Source organism: Stenella coeruleoalba (assembly GCF_951394435.1).
Source record: "Stenella coeruleoalba genome assembly, chromosome: 16".
NCBI classification, from domain to species: domain Eukaryota; kingdom Metazoa; phylum Chordata; class Mammalia; order Artiodactyla; family Delphinidae; genus Stenella; species Stenella coeruleoalba.
Genome location: NC_137162.1, coordinates 7,180,359 through 7,197,897, shown reverse-complemented (window position 1 = coordinate 7,197,897; position 17,539 = coordinate 7,180,359). Strand labels below are relative to the sequence as shown.

The 17,539-nt window shown below is 52.3% G+C and overlaps 1 protein-coding gene across 3 annotated transcripts in view; it reads right to left on the bottom strand.

The window, feature by feature from the left end:
- Positions 1–14,786, bottom strand: part of CTBP2 (C-terminal binding protein 2) — a 164,145-nt gene extending 149,359 nt beyond the window's left edge. Inside the window, exons 1-2 of one of the 3 annotated variants that reach the window (XM_079899732.1) lie at positions 12,521–14,786; positions 11,602–11,812 (exon numbers count right to left, since the gene is read on the bottom strand). The gene's annotated coding sequence lies outside the window, so the exon portion shown is untranslated. Of the gene's footprint in view, positions 1–860; positions 1,615–11,601; positions 11,813–12,520 lie in introns of those variants that run through there. The other 2 variants (XM_079899729.1, XM_079899731.1) reach the window with 2 other exon arrangements.
- Between the last annotated feature and the right edge of the window lie 2,753 nt (positions 14,787–17,539).

The following is a 17,539-nucleotide window of genomic DNA, read 5'->3' as shown; positions in this document are numbered from 1 at the left end:
ACAGGGAGAATAAACAGAACTCTGCACAAGGCCAAGGCCGAGAAAACTAGGGTCTCAGGAAACCTGGTGTACTCACCGTGGCACCAACAGGGCATGTGGGGGAAACCTATCAGATTTCCCTCGTGTCCTTCCGGAGGAACTCGGGATGCCAAGCCCAGGGGCATTTCTGCAGAGCCAGGGATCCCTAAACCCGGAAGAGGCCAGAGATACACACCTGCAGACCCAAAAAAGGTTCTGGGACCACCCACAAATCCTGGCTCTCGGCTGGCCAAGGCTAACAAAACTATAAGGGCCATGAGAACATTCCTGTGCTTAAATGCCTTCAGACCCGGCCACATCCACCCTCCAGGCAGAAGGGCCCCCATGGAAGCAGATGCTTCTCCTTCTCGGGTCCCACCGAGCACCGCTGAGGCCTGAGAGGCACAAGCTGGCTAATCCTGGCGTGCCTTCACCTACCATGCACCACCCTTTCCCATGGGAAGTGAAGCAGAATGGAGACCCTGTTTGAAAACTGCAGGGGGGACTTAAAATAGGCAGAAGATAATCATGACCCAAGCTGGACCGGACTAATTGGTCAAAAGCTCCCGACCCCGCACCCCGCGCTGCCCTCAACCTCCAGAAAACAGGGCAGAACCCAAAGCCTGAGACAGGGAGTCTGCAGTGTCCCCACCACCACCCAGGCCCACTGGAGCCTTGGAGCACCAGCAAGAACTTCAGGGATTTATTTCCCAAGCACACACGTGTCTGCAAGCACACACGTGTTCACGAAAGGAAGAGAAGCATGGTAAGGCAGGAGGATAATCTTGTAATTAAAGGAAAGCCTGTTTTTCAGGAAAATCTCCACCTCGCGGGGACCTTACCCTAAAGGAAGCCAAGGTCAGTCGGAGAGCTCCCACATCACCTGCTCCGGGTGCCTTTCAGGTGAGTTAATCACCCAGGCAGGGCCGGTCTCCAGATTTCAGGACACACCCAACTTTGTGCCATTCCCTTTCAATTCTCTGATAGCCTCTTTGAAAAGAAAGCTGTTCCTTTTGTCAGGGAGTATTAATTCAAATTCCTCTCCAAGGCCAGCACAAATGCAGGGCCGCAGCCCAAAGGAGGTTTACCCAGCAGAATCAAGTTTCTCGCTAGTTTTTACAGGAGTGGTGCAAACAGACTATTCCAATTAGGTGAAATCCTCACCATCTTCCCTGTCTCTTTTCCCAAATTCCCCCATGTTGAACACAGGAACCAACTCCCACTGTAAGATGTGCATAATGAATCCAGCTGGAAAGTGAGAAGCAGCCAGAGTGAGGGAGGGGAACGCCCCACCCACCTCCAGCCCCTCCCCCCAGTGAGGGGCACATGCTAGGACGGAGGGGGCTCACTTGAGAAGACTCCCACTGAGATCACTCATCCAGACCACAGACGTGTCGAGCACCTGGCTACTAAACCCAATTTTACCAGAAAAAAAACAAAAACAAAACAAAAAACCTGAACACTGTGAAAGCTAGCCACACGATCTCAGGGCATGTGTGTGTATGTGTGTGCTCATTCACACACATGTGTGTTTGCTGGGTGGGGCGGGGGGCGGGAGGTGCACATCAGAGACACCCAGATAGAGGCAAGGGAGGAAATGAGATCAGGAGGACAGAGGGGTCTCATTTGGCGAGCATAGCAAAGCCATCCCCAAATGTACTCAAGTCCCAATCAAAAGCCAAAAGCCTCAATCAATTACAGAGAAACCAGAGCCAGGTGGAATTGACTGCTGGCTCCCTTAGTTGCTGAACTCCACCCCCCCTCCCCCCCTGCCTCCCCCCTCCCCCGACGCTGTTTCTTGATTGGTGAAACAGTGACTATCACTTCTACCTCAAAGAGCCCGATCAATAGCACTGTGCCTAGCCCTTGAGGTCCTTCCGGTGTCTGGTCTTTGCCGGGACAGCGAGTCTGTGGTCCAGAGGCAGAATTCTCCCTGTGCACCCAATGGGGCCCCCCATCTCCTGAGCCTGCCTCAGGCTTCAGATCAGGAGCCATGCTGTTCATTAACTCAGAAAGTGTAGTGAATTTAAAACAGGCCTGGTCCAGGAAACTATCTAGAAATCCTTCCTTAGCATTAGATTGTGAGATCCCAACAAAAGACCACTAATCAAAGAAGGAAATTAAAACAAGCCAGACTTCTCACAGTCCCATGTGATCCAGAAGCAACTCTGGGCCTGAGAAAGATACTTGTTTCTGAGAAGCCATCTGAATCCTGGGGAGAACATGCCAGATTCAGGGCAAGCCTGAACCCTCACCTCCCCTCTGCTCTCAGGGCAGCGGGGAGAGCGGCTCCTTCACCAGGGAATCCTGCCCGGTCCTCACTTCCAAGAGCCTGTTCGAATCCCAGCTCTACCACTTGGAGGGCAGGGAGGGCGATGGACAAGTCACCCAAGTGTCCCCTGTGCCTGACACCCCACCCACCTTGTTGTAAAGGTCAAATGCAACACAGGCCAAGCGTCCAGTGAGAGTGACAACGACTCTAAGTAAAGGATCAGTCAAGGGCAGTTACAGTGTTACTTTCACAAAAATAAAAGAACTACTTAAGTGGTCTGCGTGGACTTCTTGAGAATCAAATTTAAGTTTGCAAGGATAGAAAGAGCGCAACACACAGAAATTCCTCCACCGAGGATAAGAGGGGTGCAGGGTGGAAAAGCCCCGTTTCATCCTGGCTCTGCACTTACTGCCCCTGCAACCTCTAGTCACATGGCTCATCAGGCCCCACGCCCGGAGAAGCGCTGCAATGTGAGAAGGACGCAGGTTCTGAGGGAGGACGGGGTAGCCCTCGGAACCACCACCGCGCTATCGGTACTACGAGTAGCAGAGCCAGATTGGAAGGCTGCGGCAGAAACCGCGGCCTCAACGCCGCCCCTGCGACGGGATGCCAAGCCGACCAAGTCACAGCGATGGGGCCGTTTACCGCTTGTCGCACCTCTGCCACCATCGAACCTCCCTGTCCACTGGGGAGTGGGTTGTAGAGACGGGGACAACACGACTCAGGTTTAAGATCCCCGGAGCCCGCAATCGCTGGGGTGGCTCGGGCACGGTCCAGTCAGGTACCTGGTTCTGCTCCGAGCCTCGCCGCGGGTTCGGGACCCACCTCGGTGTCCTGCGTCCTCTCGGGGCTCCTTCCACGTCCCGGCCGGGGGGACTGGGAGTGGCGCGGGCGAGCCCGCGGGTGGGCGGCGGCGAGGGGCGGGACCCCGCACAATGGGCTGCGGGAGGAAGGAGGAAGTGGGCACTGGTGGGGGTAAAGGCCATTTCTATCACCTCTCGACAAATTCCCAGCGGCGGGAAGCAGCTCCCTATTTACAAGTGAAAGGGCAAAGCGCGAGGGGAGGGGCGCTTCCGGCGGAGTCCGGTACAGCGCGGGGGATGGGGTGGGGGGGATAAGTACGCGAGCCTGCGGGGTCCAGCCGGGGGGCAGGGGAAGGAAAAGGCGGGCGGGGCCGCCAGGTAGGCGGCCTTCGGGGGCGGAGCCTCCAGGTGAGCCAGCCTGGAGGGGAGGAGCGGAGCCGCCAGGTTCGCGGGGCCCAGGGGTCAGGGGGACCTCACCTTCGGGCCTGGGGTCCTAGAATCCGGAACCCCAGACGCCAGGAGACCCGTCCTTATAGCAAGGCCCAGCACTCCGGCTGACGGGGCGCGTTCGGGGTAGTGCAGCCACAGACCACGCCCCCTCAGGTAGAGGGCAGCCAGGTAGGGCGGTTGGCCTTCACCCAGGCCCAACTTTGCCCTCCCCGCAGCAGAAGGTCGTGCAGGAGCCCGGAAGTCGCCCTGCGGTCAGTCTGGGCGGAACGTTGGGGTTCCCGGCGCCCGAGGCCCCCAAACTCGAGCTACAGAAACAGGAGGCGGAGACCAGCCTCTTTATGACTCGGGGGAGGCAATTCAATATTTCATCCTCGCATAAAATAGGAATTGCTCTATTTACCTAGCCAGCAGGAGCATCGTGAAGATTAACGACTGTGAAATGTTTTTAAGATCAAAAACATTGAGACTTTACTTATAGGCACTTACATGTGCATACTGATAACTGTACAGCAAAATATACTCTTTATTGATTGCCCTCCTGGAGCGACTTCTAGCCCATAAGCAGAAAGCACTGAGAAAAAAGATTCAGGTACATCTCTGTGTCCTCCTGAGATACTAAGGAATATGGGTAGAAACCGTGGCAGCCACACTGGACCTCCTGCTCCATCCAGGCCTGCAGTGGCAGCTGGAGGAATCAGCCAGCAATGCAGTCCACAGTTGAACGTCTGAAGAAGAGCCGGAAAGAAACTTAAAATATTTGTCACAACCCCGGGGAAGAAAACGCAGCATTCCCACCCCTCAGCTCAGCAGGCAGGTGCCCCCACGTGTGGGCCACCATCGGGTCTCTGCTGTTCGGAAAGCTCTGCCCTACCACCCCGGGCCCAGTGGTCAGTCAAACTCAGCCAGTGCTAGGAGCCCAGGCAGCCCATCTGGCCTGGCAGCTCCAACAGCAAGGCCTCCGTGGTGTCACCAGCACCCTGTCCCTCCCAGCAAAGCAAGCCCACGTGACCGGGCAAGGCTGCTCCACTCCAGTCCCCGCAACCATTCTTGGACAGGGTTTTCAGAGCCCCTGAGAGCCCTCCCGGCTCGCTGCGGCTGCAGTCCAGGTGGGCAGGCCCGGAAGCTGCAACACCCTATGGGCTCCCCACCATCCAAAAGGATGTGCAGGCATGACCCCTACCCATTCCCCAGACCCACCTGGGCCTGATCAAGCAGAAACTTTATCTGCACTTCTAGACCCACCCCACTAAAGACATCCATCAGCAAAAGAATAAAGTCCCAGCCAGAGTTCATTCAGCAGGAAGGGTGCACAAACCGTCTCCTGGCCTCCACCCGCTACAGCAAAGGGACTTCACCTGCTGCTCCTCCAACCCCACACAGACACGCACACCTGGTCAGCTACAATACCATCGCTTCCAGGTTGGATTCAGGTCATTTTCACCTAACAAGTGATTCTTTGCTAGCCTCAACAGCTAGGCTTTAGGCTTTTTAAATTGCCATATACCTGGCGCGGGGGCGGGGGGAACAATCCCATCAGGCCAGAGGAGCTGACCTCTACGATCTCGGTCTACAGTTCCTTCCAAAGAAACTTCCTGGGATTCCATGACTCCATAATGAAGTTTTTGTTTGTCCTGTGCTGGAAGCCAGATTTCAGGCATGGCTGGAGCGCAGCAGTGAGTTTACAACCCCTTGGCCAGCCCCAGCGCTGCAGAAAAAGACCCACACATCATCCATGTGACGAATTCCTTAAAAAGGCCCTTCCAAGTTCCTGCCACAACCTGGGCTGGGATGAGACACAGAAACGTCGCCACTACTTCCAACCAAGCTTCAAGCCAGTTAATAGTGTCTTTCAAGTCATAATTAAAGATTTATTTTAATGCAAAAAGCAGGTTTCTGAGCACTTTTGAGAGGGAGAAAATCAACAATGTAAAGGAAGGTTTTCTTTGTGTTTTTATCTCACAAGCGGGATGAATTTTAAGAACCACACCGTTTTGTTGAAAAGCACTGCCTTCCCCCCTACCCCGGGACATTTCTGGACTCTCAGTGAACACCAACCAAAGGTGAGGCTGCCCACCAAGTTCAGGAAACAACAGCTATTCGGGATTAACATCCCCTAAACACCATCCGACCTTGGGGAGAATGCAGGCTCTGTTATTACCCAGGATAGAAGTCACAATTCTCCATAAAAGCAAAAGCATCATTTGCTCCAGGAATAAGAAAGAACCCAACCATTTTATCACAATTTTTGTGAATATTAAGCCACTCCTAGGCAACCATCTGTTAAGTTTCGTTACAGAAACAGTTAAAGCAGATCATTTCTAAAACATTCACTCAAGGAGGAACTAGGCTAGATACAGATGGAAACATCAACTGGCCCCCAAAGTTCCAGGCAGAAGGGGCATCAGCCCCCAACAATGGGCCAGGGCTACACTGATCCCACTTCCTGGAGAGGCAAAAAAGAAAGTTCAACACGAGCACCTGGCACTTTAGCAATAGAGTTTTGGCTCCACTTTGGAACCTCAGCTCCCCTGTGGAAGCAGGAAGCTTTGTGAATGGAGGAGGAAGATGCAATACAGAGGAGTTTTCAGAAACGGCAGCACCTGTGCAACAAAATACAACAATCCAACACTCATTTTAGCCGCACTTTCCCTAACACCACAGACTAAAAACTACTTTAACGTGAGGGGAATAATAAAAATAAACACAACTGCTTCCTATGACTTCAGATGCCTCAGTTCCTGGTAAGTGTTGAATGTGATTTCTGAAAATTGCATTTCAGGGGCGGGGAAAAGTCTGCTTCGTTAACACGTTCTTAGAAGAACCCTACTATCTGCTTTTAGAATCTTTCCTCCAAAAAGCAGATCACTGAGAAGAAGAAGAACAAAGAGTTCCCCAGCAGTCCAGAAAAGACCACCTTCTAAGAAAAAGTCTGGAAAGGGAGCAGGCCGGTGGCCCCAATTGCCATGCCAGGCAAAGACGGATGATTGTGACTCTGGTTCCCATCCTGTCTGCAGCTCCTGAAGTTTCTGTGTTCTCCAGCAGTTAGAAGAATGAAGGCGAAACTGCCCCTTGGCTCCCATAGTCAACATTCCACACAAACAATGGCCTGGCTTGCTCCCTATTGTACATTCTGTATTCATTTGTGAATCCCATTTTTTTTTTTTTTTTTGCACAATGTGCAAAGCCCTTCTTTTCACTGGTGCGGTCCTGAAGGTCCAAGTGCAGCCATAATTTAGGCTTGAAATACTAATAATGATGATGGCTAAAAGCAAGCGACAGATGAAGCCCAAACATTAATTTGTGAAGATCATTAGAGTCACACTGACGGCTTTTGGATACTATCCATTAAATCATGATCAAAAGAAACACTGAACACCTTAAAAATGGTTCTGAAGTTTTTAGCAATTATTAAATGTAATTTTCCAAACCCAGAGATAGGTGTGTTTAAAAAAAAAAAAGAAAAAAAAATACCCTTTCATAAGTCTTTGATACATATTCCATCAAACACAGACTTGAATAAAAATTAACTTCAAAAGATTGATTGGGGGGGAAGATTTGCATTTTTCCTTCTTTCCCAGGATGCTGTAACTTTAACCGCAGGAGTGTAAATTAGGACATGCTTACCAGCTGTAAGGGAGAAAACTGATACTGCCCAGGCGGTATAGCCTCTGAGAGCAGATCCATTCCAGCATTTTCATGTGCCTACTAAAAGTCTGCAGTAGTGGAAGTCCACACAAGCATTCCTTAGGTAGTGAAATGCAGGAACATTCTTGGGGAATAAGACACCCCGATATTTCAATACACGGTGTTAAGTACAAGAACTTCTATTTGAAGAGTCAAGCAAACTGCACTCCCATTTTTAAATTACTACAGAAATGTGTTCCACCCTCTGTAATTGAACTATCAGCCAGGTGGTGGAAATATTACAGGAGCTGTGCCCTGCTGAAAAGATAAATTTCCTTTCCCAATCACGTACTATATGAATATATATTTGTGGCCTGTATCAGGGACATGAGACACTTGGGCTGCTGCTTTTCACTGATAGAAAGATTAGTAACAGAGGGACCCAGGCTTGTACTCACATATGTTATGATGACAGCCCTTCTATATTAAAATGACAGTGGTAAAAAATGACAACTGGGGTGGCCATTCTGCTATTGCTGTAAACTCTTTAAATTTTTTCCATTTAGGGAAAGTGTTAAGTGCAAAGGGGATAACTTTGCCTTCAAAAATGATTCATGATGGAAGAGAATTGTTGGCAAATGGCGTTCTGGTGCTAGACCTCAGCGGGGCCGCCCTTTTGGTTTTGAGTCTCAAGGATTTCAAACGGTGCGAGTTATCCTGAACTCTCTTTGCTTTGGCATTTGAACAGTTGCCAGCAATAATATCCTTTCCCAATCCAGCGATGTGCTTGCTCGGTACCTATGTTACATACTCATCCTTCATTTACCTTGTCACTAGCTACTCAGAACACTGAAAAAGTTGCAGGTTGATTTTGCAGCTTTGTTTGTTGTTGTTGTGGCTGTTTGTTTCACTTCGTCTCTCATTAAAACACTTTCAGGGCTTATGAATAGGATTTCTTTCTGGAGTTTTACAAGTCAAGAGTAAAGTTATTGATTATTCCCTGAAAGGGTAACTGATGGCTAGTTAATAATTATACGAATAGCAAGTTTTCCTGTTTCGTCTTGTGTACACGACCAGATTAACAATGCCAGGGAAAGCAAACTCGACTCCACAGGAACAGGTGTGCCCTGAGTCTTAAAAGGCCAAAATATCTCACAAAGTATGTCACTGGTGTATTTTTACAATGCTAGTAGTGTTTGTTTTTAAGTAGCCAAACTTTTTTACTTTTTTAACTTTAAAGAGACACACTTTGCAAATATTTCTTCACCCAGTCAATGACTAACTGCCAGGCGTAAGCTGCAATTCGAGCCTGGCAAAGAAATACATTTTAGGGACAAAGAGATTTTTTTGCTGCTGTTGTTATTGTTTAAATCACAGTTAAGAAAAGGCAATTTGCCCTGCCCCTCCCCCAGGAGAACACCCAGTTCAGGATGTTCAAAGATCCCAAGTGAAATCCTAAATAACAGGGCTCTGAGCTCCAATCTGCAGAGCTACGCAGAGCACCCTCCACCTATAGCTTTATTAATGTACAGTCAGGAAGGAGGGAGGAAACATACCCCTTCGCTTTATCTTCCCAAACAGGAAAAAGAATTAAACCAAAAGGCACCATGTCAGGTCCAAAACAAGCTCCAAACCCAAGATTTGTAAATTCCCTCTAATAACTGCTTTCTACAGGGACAAACTGGGGTCCCCTACTCCTTGGGCACAGAAAACCAATCAGTGTCATAAATTCCCTTTGCCTTCAACCCTCACTCCCTTGAACAGGGGACAGAGTGGGGGGAGGGGGCGACCCAACATCAACACTTAACACTAAATCCCTCAATGCTCTACAGAAATATGCTGGCTTCTTTCCTTTGTTTGGTCCTGTTATACTTGATCGAGTGTGAACGATTAAACTGGTTTCATTAAAGGCAAGTGCATTCACAGCTAGCATCCAACTTCAATGGCAACTGGAAGCATATTTTGCAAGAAGGAGGGCCTGCTTTTTTGCTTGAAATCTACCATCTCATTAACTTTTCTTTGGGGGGGGGGCAGTAGAAAGGGCACTAGGGGTTTTTACCAGAGAGTGTCAGAGCAGCCCAGAGATCGCTACACAAAAGGATATTTAGTGTTTCAACTCTGAGATACAGTCCCTCTTACTTAAAAAAGAGAAAAAAAATCCTGTTTCAATATTATATTAAAGCTGCTCTGAAAGTCTTTAATTAGCATTTTGAATATTGATTTATAATTGCTCTAAGAAGTATGCTTTGAAATCAAATGATTATGAAAACAAGATGCTTTAAAGCCCCACTACTTCAAAATGTAGAAAATTTATTTTAAAAAATCAAAACAGTGGAATTCTCCTAAGCACATGAAAACTAAAGTTCTACTTTGAGAACCCCAGAGGCAGAACAGCAGTCTCAGGTACTGAACACGGGGTAAATTTTAAACTGCCTTTGAGCCCAAGCACCTAGCTAGCAGAGAAGAGTGTCTTCTCTGAAAGAGTAGTACCAGAGTTTGATATATTTCGCCAAAGTCGGGAGGCAGAATCACTTAGTAAACTAACCAAAATAAACGTCCCCTCCAAATTATCCATGTCAGATAAAAATATACCAGTCTCTACAATATCCAACAGAATTGCAAATAAGGCACTTAGCATTTTAAATTCCCAATGCATATTTATAGAATAGAATTCTCTTGTCTACCCTTCAAGCCACTCACGTCTGACTCTCTAAGAACTTAACCCGATCTCCAGTCTTTAAAAAAGAAAAAAGGGGGAATAATCCAGAAAGATATGTTTACCCCGGATAGGGCAAGTGAGCCCGGCATGACGACGCAGGCCACTGCCAGCAGACTCCACCGCAAGGACGCAGACCAAGCGGGAATTTCTACGAAAAATTCCTCCTTTCTCTTGTAAAATACTAAACCCGGGTGCCCTTGGAGCCAACTGCCGCTTGGGCCGCCTCCGGAAAAAGTATTTGAGGGCTGGGCGCACCACACACACTCGCACGCACACGCAGACTCAGTGTCCGTGACCATCCGCGGCGGCGGAAAGCGAGCCACCGAAGGGAGTATGTGCGCGTGTGTGTCTCGCCGTGGCCAGTGGTGACCGCGCAGAGCTGCCCGGCCCGCGGCCTCCCGGCACCTGGGGGCTGCGTGGGCTGCGGACGACCGGCCACGCCGCGGACCTCCAGCTGGTGAAAGACCCTGCGCGCCTCGGCGCCCGCGCGCCTCTGCCCAACTTGCCCCGGGTCGTTGGGAAGAGCGCGAGGTAGAGAAAGAAAGGCGCTTCCCCTCGGCCGCGCGGGTCCGTCCGGCGCCGCGGAGGACAAGGAGGAAGAGGCGATCACGGCCGCCCGGCTGCCTCTGCGCCGCGCCGAGTCCCCGCCGCCCGGGTCGCGCCCTCGCCAGACCCTCCTCCGAAACTTTTTCTTTTTGGTTCGCCCCACCCGAAAAGTGCGGCCAGGGCGGGGGAGGCGGGCGGGCCGGGTTCGCGGCGGCGGCGGCGGCGGCGCGTGAGGAGGAAGTGGTGCCGGCGGGAGCGCGGCCGGGCAGAGGAAATGCCCAGCCAGCTCTGCCCCCGCCCGCGCCCGCCGCCCGGCTCGCCCCAGGCCCCCGCCCCGCTGCGACTTTGGCGGGCCGAGCCCGCCGCGGCAGTGGTGGCGGCGGCGGCAGATGTGGCCCGGCTGCCCGGAGGAGCCAACAATGCGGGGCCGGCAAAACAAAAGGGTTCCACTTCGCCTCCTTTCCCGTCTTTCACTTGCGCTCCCGGGTCGCCGCGCGGGATCCCCTGCCAGCAGGGGCCGCTCCCCTGGGGACCCGGAGCCGCGCGCGCCCCGGTTTCCCAGCGGACCCCCCGCTCCCCTCCCCCGCCCCGCAGGCGCAAGGCCCCGCGCGCTCGGACTCCCGGTTCCGGGGGATCCGGCCGTATTGTCCCCGCGGCACGCCGCGCGCTCGGCCTGGGTCGCGGGCGGCCCCCGCGCGCGCACCCACCGGCCACCGGGAACAGGAGCCGGGGGCGCCTAGGAAACCGTCGCCGAGACGCCGCCGCCGCCGCCGCTGCCCTCCGGACGCCGCCGTGCTCGGGGTTTCTTTTTTTTTTTTTTTTTTTTTTTGCCAGTCCTGATGGGAAGGAAGGTGACCGCCTACTTCGCATTCATCAACTCTCATCACAACAACAAAAATCCTGGCGCTAACGGCGGCCAGCGGGCACGATCGGCGGCGGGGGGCGGCAGGCAGGGACCCCAGGCCGGCGCCCACTCCCGAGCGCCGAGCGGGGACACCGGGCCGGGGACGCAGACCAAAGATGTCCTCGGATGCCGGCTTGGTGTCCTTCGCCCTCCTCCTCCTCCCCCCCAGTGGCGCAGTAAGGCGCGGGCGCGGCGCCCCCGGCCCGCGGCCGCAGGTGAGGCGGGGGCGGCGGCGGTCCCAGCCCTCCCCCGGGGCCCCCCTTACCTCGTCCCGGGCCGCCGGCGTCCACGGCGAAGGGCGCCCACCCGGGAGGCGGCGGCAGCAGCGGCGGCGGCTCCCGCCCCTCCCACCCCACCCGGCGGCGGTGGCGGCGGTGGCGGCGGCTGTGCGGCCCCCCCTCAGCGCGGCATGGCTCCCGGCTCCGTCCCTCGCTCCTCCGGCCGCTGCCAGTTCCTCTGGGCCGCTCCCGGGCCACCTTAAAATGACACACGCACACAAGGACACACATACACAAAAACTTAATCTCTCCCCTCCCCTCCCCTCCCTCCCTCCCCTCCCTCTCCCCTCCCTCCCTCCCCTCTCCCCCTCCCCTCCCTCCCCTCTCCCCCTCCCTCCCCACTACCCTCCCTCCCCTCACCACTACCCTCCCTCCCTTCTCCCCTCCCCTCCCTCCCCTCTCCCCTCTCCCCTCCCTCCCTCCCCTCTCCCTCCCCTCCCTCCCCTCTCCCTCCCCTCCCTCCCCTCTCCTCCCCCTCCCCTCCCTCCCCTCTCCCTCCCCTCCCTCCCCTCTCCTCCCCCTCCCCTCCCTCCCCTCCCCTCACCCCTCCCTCCCCTCCCCTCACCCCTCCCCTCTCCCTCCCTCCCCTCCCTCCTCTCCCTTCTCTGCCCTCCCTCCCCTCTCTCCCTCCCTTCCCCTCCTCCCCTCCCCTCCTCCCCTCCCTTCCCCTTCTCCCCTCCCGTCCCGTCCCCTCCCCTTATCTCCGCTCCCCACCCTCCCCTCCCCTTCCCTTCCTCCTCCTCCCCCTGCCGCCGAGCCTCTTCCTACTTCCCCACCCACCCCACCCCCTTCCTCCGCCCACCCGGCTCCCGATCGTCTCCAGCCTGGTCCCGGCCCCGCGCCCGGCCGCAGGCAGGGGGCTGCGCTGGGGGTACCCGGCCCGCACACGCCCCGCGCCGCGCTCACCCCCAAGAGGATGCTAATTCCAACTTGGATCGGGGGAGGGAGCGTCCTGGAAGCCGAGCGCCTCCCGGCTATTTGCTCTTCTTTATTTGTTTTCTCCTCCAGGGAAGGAGGAGGAAAACGGAGAGAAAAGGAAAGGGAAAGAAGCGGCGCGGCCGCGTCTCCCGGTGGCCGCCGGCTGCGCAGGAGCGAGGCGGGAGGCGAGGTGAGGGTCGCCGCTCGCTCACTCCTCGCTCCTTTTTTTTTTTTTTTTTTTTTTTTTTTGGGCAAAGGCGGGGTCTCTCTTTACAAACCAATGACACAACCCCACATGGGCCGGCCTCGCCCCCTACAGATACTCTTCACTACAAATCGCCTCTCTCGGGGGATTAGTGGCTCCGCGAAAGTGCACACAGGCGCGGCGGGCGGGCGAGTGGGCCGGGCGCGGCGGGCACTCCCCGGCCTGGCCCCGCCTGGGAGGCCCTAGCGAAGCGCTGGGGCCTCGCGGGCAGGGCTGGGGGTCCAGCTGCAGCGGCTGCGAATCTGGCCCTCCCTCCACCCTCCTTCCTCCTCCGCCCCTTCCACGTGGGGCCCCGGGCGGCCGGCCACGTGGGGGAACTTGAGTCCGCGCGGACCTCGGCACGGCGCCCCGGGGTGGCCCTGGCTCAGTGGGGCCCCCGCCAGGCCCGCGGCGCCGACCTGCCCCCTTCCTGGCCCCGCGGCTCCAACTTCCTCCCGGGCCCCTACGCCGGCCGCTTCTGTCTTCTCAGGCCCGTGGGGTCAGGCGCGGGCCGACCACAGGGGGCACTTGCGCTCCCCAAATCCGGATCCGGGAGACAGTGCCCGCGCCTGGCCCGAGGGGCGGAGATGGCCGTGGGTGCGCGCGGAGGGAGCCCTATGTGCTGTAACTTGCAGCGGTAGTGTTCCCTACCAGAAGCAAAACATTTTTTACACATTAAAAAAAAAAATGTTCCTTCCTCTTGCCTGAATCTCGTCGGGGCTATTTTTAAAGCCTTGCCTTGGGTGGGAGCTCCGGGCCTCGCGGGACGGAGGCGATCTGCGGCCGGGGGGCCCCCAGAGTCGGGGACCTGGACTTGCGCACAGCTCCGACGCCCCAAGGTTAGTGTCTGGACACCAAACCTGGAATCCAGGCGGAGCGCCGGCCGCAGCTAGACTAACTTCCATGCCCGTGACCCGCGGCGTTGGAACTCGGTCTGAAGGGAGCCAGCGGCTGCGGGCTGGGAGGGCTCTTCTCCCTGCTCCCCAGAAGCCCCCAAACGCTCATCTCACATCCCTGAGATCGGCCGCGCGTCCTCCGAGGGCCCCTGTGTGGGCTGAACAGAGCCCTTAGTCTCGATCTGCTTAAAAACCATATTGAGATGTTACGAACTGGACTGAGGTGTTGAGCAGGAAAGGCGTGGGGAGGGGTGTGAGGTCCGGCCTTTGCAGGCCGCAGGGACTGCCATTCCCAGAGCCGAATCTCTGGGTTTGGCCTCCCACGTACCCGGAGTGCACCACACCCTGTGAATCAGAGGAAACAGGCTGGAGCCTGGGGGCCAGAGAAAGGACCACCAAATCTCTGAACCCTTTTCTGCATCCCAAGGAGCGCTGCTCTAGGCCTCTCGGTCTGTTAACATTTTAAAAACTCCTACGCCGGCTCACAGCAGGAAGGAATGCGCACTGCTCGTTTGCTGAAGCGCGCCCAGGTCAGCCTGCGGGACTGGGGGCCCTGACTCCGGATGATCGCTTTATCATCCAACAGATTTTAAACCCCTACTGAAGACCTCCTAGAAGTGATGGCAGCGCGGGACTAGGCATTTAACACTCGCTAGTTCACAAAATTCGGTTGCTAAAATGTCCGAAGCTGGTTTTCTATTTGGCACTAATAGGCCCCGGCCAGGCCGGCTGAGTGGCTCTTGAGTGGCTTATGCGGTTCAGTTGAAAAACTGCCAGACCCGCGCTCTCAGTGACCTCCGTCTTCTGGCGACCCCGCATCTCCAGCTCTCGCCTCTCCCCAGCAAGTTTTGCCTCAAAGTCATGGCGCCTGAAATACTTCTCGGTTATACCCTGACCCCGCCCACCCCCAGGCTACTGAGGTACTATTATATGCTTTTCTCTGTTTCTTAGGCATTATGGTAGCCGTAAAGATTTTCTGCTTCCTTATTTCACAGATGATCTTTGGTTCTGAGTGGCCCTCTTTTCACCCAGAACACACTGAAAGTCAGCTGGCTTTTCCTATCACTTGTTCAACTTTCACGTCTACTATGAATTTGACCTTAGAAAATACTGTGTTCTTTGTTTTGAGAATGTTATTAAAAAAACACAAAAAGTCATCCTCGGAGCCAAAAATTATTTCTCATATATTGCCCCCAACATGTGAGTTATTTCAAACTCCATTTTAAAATGAGCAAAGACTTGAATAGACATTTCTCAAAGGAAGATATACAAATGACCAACAAGCACAGGAGAAGATTTCCCTAATTATTAGGGAGATGTAAATCAATGCCACAGAAAGATACCACATCATGTCCATCGGGATGGCTATTATCAAAAAACAAAACAAAACAAAACCCAAAAAAACAGAAAAGAATAAGTGTTGGTAAGGATGTCAGAAATCAGAAAACGTGTGCATTGCTGGTGTAAATATAAATTGGTGCAGCCACTGTGGAAAACAGTTTCGTAGTTCCTCAAAAAGTAATGTAGAATTTACTATATGATCCAGCAATTCCAATTCTAGGTATATACACAGAATAATGGAAAGCAGAGTCTCAAGCAGGTATTTGTACACCAGTGTTCGTAACAACAGCCAAAAGGTGGAAATAACCCAAATATCTATCAAAGGATGAATGGATACACAAAATGTGGTCTATACACACAAGGGAATATTACTCAGCCTTTAAAAAGGAGAAATTCCAGCACATGCTAAACATGGACAAACCCTGAGGACATTATGCTAAGTGAAAGAAAAACAGAACCAAAAGGATAAATATAAGTTTCCACTCATATGAGGTATCTAAAATAAGCAAATTCATGGAGACAAATGAAAGAGATGACTAAGGGCAGGGAGGAAGGGAAAAAGGGAAGTTGTTTAATGGGCACAGAGTTTCTATTTGGAGTGACGAAAAAGTTCTGGAAATGGATGATGGTGATGGATTGCACAACAATTGTGAATGTGCTTAATGCCTCAGAACCATACACCTAAAAAGGGTGAATCTTATGCATATTTTACTGCAATATAAAAGAAATGGGGACTTCCCTGGTGGTCCAGTGGTTAAGACTGTGCGCTCCCAATGCAGGGGGCCCAGGTTCGATCCCTGGTCAGGGAACTAGATCCCACATGCCACAACTAAAAGAGCCCTCATGCTGCAACTAAAGATCCCGAGTGCCGCAACTAAGACCCGGCACAGCCACATAAATAAGTAAATGAATATTAAAAAAAATGTTGCAAAGTAGCTTTTGTCTCACAAACCTCTTAGTTTATACTTTCTACTATATATAAAGGTGGGGTTTTTTGTTTGTTGGTTGGTTTGGGGGTGTTTTTTGGCCGAGTCGCGCAGCATCTGGGATGTTAGTTCCCTGACCAGAGCACGGAGTCTTAACCACTGAACAGCCACGAAGTCCCTAAAGGTATTTTTCAGTAAGGAAAAAAACATTAAGATAAAGACAAAACATTTTGTTTTAAATTATATTTCAGATAATTTATAGAATAAATACCTTTTACTAATTTTTATCTCTACCAGTTACCTTTATAGAATATAGTACTGAAATGCTAATTTTTCAGTACTCTCCATGCTTCCTCCCATCTAATCCTATTTAACTGGTCAGGTTCAATTTCTGGTGTCCCAACATGGATTTGGAAAGACACAAAAAAGAAGAGTCACAAAAATAATAATAGCGGTAACAAATGTTGGTCCATGACTCACTAGGGTGCCTGGCACTGGGCTAAGCCCTTGACATGCATCTTTAATCCTCATAGCAGCCGCTTAAGAGAGATGCTAGTATTATCCCCATTTTACAAATGAGAGAAAGTGAGGGTCAAAGACTTCATGTGACTTCCCCAAGGTCACACTGCTGGTGAGTGAGGAGCTGGGGTTGGTCCCCTATCTGCCTGATTGTGTTTACATACACATATCTTCATTATTAGTATAGATTCAGAAAAAGCGAAATTAGTTATTTTTAAAATGTATTTTTAGCTTCTCCTTATTTGAAAGTTTTTTCTTTCTTCGTTTGTTTAATAATAAGCCTTCAATCTAATCTTTAAAGGAAAAATGTAAGGAAAGCCCCCCAAATAAATGTGCTGTCAGACACTGGTTAAAAAAATAACAACAAAGATGGGTATATGGCATGGTGGATTTTAAGGCTCTGAGGATCAATTTCAGAACAACAATCAAAAGCTGTGATAACAAAAGTAGAAAATAAATGGTTGCTGAGAATACGGGTTCCACATACTACTTTCATATCAAGGAAGAAGAAGTAATATAAAGAGTTCGAAAATGTTGCATCTAACCGGCTTTTGGGGGGGTTGTTTTTGTTTTTGCCTTGTAAAAGATCTGTAGTCACTTCTTCCCTGATAATCTTGGTTAAATAGAAAAATCCAATCACCCAGAATACTTCATTTGTTCAGGTAATCTTGTTAATCAAGCTTCTGAAGTGGGAGGAGTTTGAAGTGTACACACTGCCCTGGGATGTACTGTAGAAGAGGCTTTTCCTTGATTCTGGGAACTCAGCTTACTTGCCTGGGAGCCTCCAGTCCGGCTTGACGTTGCCAATGAAAGGCAACTTTGTGTCTTCTGGCTTGATTCTGTTTCTTCTGGGTTCACAGGTCTCCTTTGGCACCTCAAGTTCAAACTCCTTAGCAGAGTGATTTCTCCCCTTGTTCAAGGAGTCTCTCTCCTTTCTGGGTACATGAATTTGGGATTCGGATAAGGGGCATTTTCCCCCAACGCTGTGGGGGGAGGGGTCCTCTCTCCAGTGGCGGGGCCTGGCCCAGAGGAGCCCCTGTACTGCAGTATGGGAGCAAGTGTATAGCTCTCAGCACAGACA